A 2389-nucleotide genomic window follows, 5' to 3' on the forward strand; every position below is an offset into this window, starting at 1 on the left:
TTTTTTCTTACTTCCCCCCCCTTTATTTCTGGCGATGTGGGTGCCCGCGGGGCGGGGGGGGCTGGTCCCAGATCGCTCCTTCGTGAGGAGCGGGGAGACATGCGGGTGCGGATGTTAGCGCCTAGCCCAGGGCGCAGTGGCGACTGCCAAGTGGAGGGAAGAGGTGGGGGGGGGGCGGAACGACGACTGTAACTTTAAAGTGGTTTGTCAGCACAAAACAAGTCCTAACTAAAAATAAACAGCAATCAGAGAGGCTAAATTAATCTGCTTTGTTGTAGTGTTGAAGGAGAAGTGTGCATATCTGAACGGTAAATGTTAAAATCGTACGGCTTAAATAAGGCTGTGGCAGAGGTGCTAAATAATGAAATGCCTGCCTTTAGTATCTGATTAATTATGATATTTACATAAGCACCTTTAAACTCCTTTGAGTGGAAACAGAATGACTCATTCTCTGTTCTCCTTGTGAAAGAGCTGATTAACCGTCAGTTTGAGGGCCACCGATTCTACTTAGAGCCCAAAACAGTGGTATAGTGTTTGTCTTCACATTGTTACAGCGAAGCTTTGAACCGACATTTTTCTTAACTTCCAGTATAGAAAATGCAGGGGGTAGGAGAGGAGAGATATACTTTTGCCCTTTATTTCTTATCTCTTTTTGAAGCTGTCTGCTTTAAATGCCACAGATTTGGGTAGGGGGAACTAAGCCTTATTAATCTCGCATCTGTTGGGGTACAGTAAGATTACGCAGAGTATCCCTTCCAACGAGTTTCCAATATAATTAATAGAAAGAATTCCTGAGGTCAGGTGCCCGTACGATCTTTTCAGGTGAACTCAAGCTACTTAAACTCATTAATTTAAAAGGAGGCATTTTGAAGGATTACACATTTAATTTGAGTAAATGGTTTGATAGACTGATGCACATGAATGCTTCAAGGAGGTGTTCTATTTCAACATTCAGTAATTAAAAAAAAAAAAAAAGCCCCATATCTTCCCGGTATAACAGAAATGCTCAGTTAAAACAAACTGTGTTTTGTTTAGATGCTTCTGGCTTCTCATTTACAGTAAATGTCAAGAATTAACCCAGGTTTTTTCTTCTCCCTGATAGCCAAAAAGTTCTACATTTTTTTTCTTCCTTTCTATGGGGAAAAAAAAAAAAAGCGCATGTTAGAAATTTGCTTATGTTGTAAAAGTTGACTTCTGTTTGAGCAGATCAGGACTGTTCTGCATGTGTGCATATGCACCGAGACCTCCTTAGTCTAAAAGGACGGAGTTAAGACTTGATTACTCTGATAGTGCAGCCTCTGTCCTGATACATGGCTGCATCTTTGGTCAGTGCAGTAGAAGAAACACAGCCCTCGGTATCTGAGGAATCGGAGCCTCAGCTTTGCTAGTTTTGGGGTTATTTTTAGAGAGAAATGCTAGAAAATCAGCACATGGGGGGCTTTAATGGTGTTTTTCGGTCATCATCTTGAGCAACAAGCCAAAGCCTGGCAGAATTGTAATTAAATAGAGCAGAACAGTGTTAAGGAAAGAGTGTTGTTTGAAGTGGAAAAATTGACACTACTGTTAAGATGCACTGAATAGTACAGATTCATCACTCGACCAACACCATCAAACAAACCCTCATGTCTGATTACTACTAATTAAAAAGAGGAGATGCGTCCACTGTATCCCAGAGGCAAGTTCAGGCAAGCTTATCTCAGTCCTCCGGTTTTGTGTTGCCAAAAATTAATACTCGTTTATTTTAATGTAGGCGATTATGAATAGGATGCTTTATCAGATGAGGGTTTTGAATTGATCTCCTTGTTCTGTCGCCTAACTTCTCTTTAGATCTGTGTAATTTGACTTGCAAAAATAACTCTAACAGATGCTTGCTGAAACTTGAACTGGACACCGTACGCTCAAGGTGGGGTAGGACAGCCTGGCCCTGCAAGGGCTGAGTTAACTTGGAGCTTTCCTGCTGGAAATGGACTTTGCAGGCTTCCTTGTGGGTTGTGCTGGCACTCATGCCCTCGCCCTTGTCTTGCTTGAAATGGTCTTGTGTGTTTGTGGAGGCAATGCCACCCGTTTGGCTGCGAGTCTCCTTGGTTCCCCTCTGCCATCCATCCTTCCCCCTCTTCGTTTTCTGTAGGGCTTTTGAGGAGGCACATTCCCTTCCCCGGGCAAGAGCCGTGGGGACAGGTCTGAGCTGGGGACGAGGGCATGCTAGGCACGACTGACAAAATGAGGAAGAGGATTGATCGGCCGGGCAGGCGCCAGGTGAAGGGGACCCGACTCCTTCGGGCCAAGACCACGGGGCCGTGTCTTAATGAGCTTTCTAACCGTCTGAGGTCTTATGTGTGTTTTTGTTGTTTAAACAACACAACACTCCCCTTACCCCCACCCCCTACCT

Source organism: Athene cunicularia (assembly GCF_003259725.1).
Source record: "Athene cunicularia isolate RWA chromosome 8 unlocalized genomic scaffold, athCun1 chr8_part1, whole genome shotgun sequence".
Lineage (NCBI taxonomy): Eukaryota > Metazoa > Chordata > Aves > Strigiformes > Strigidae > Athene > Athene cunicularia.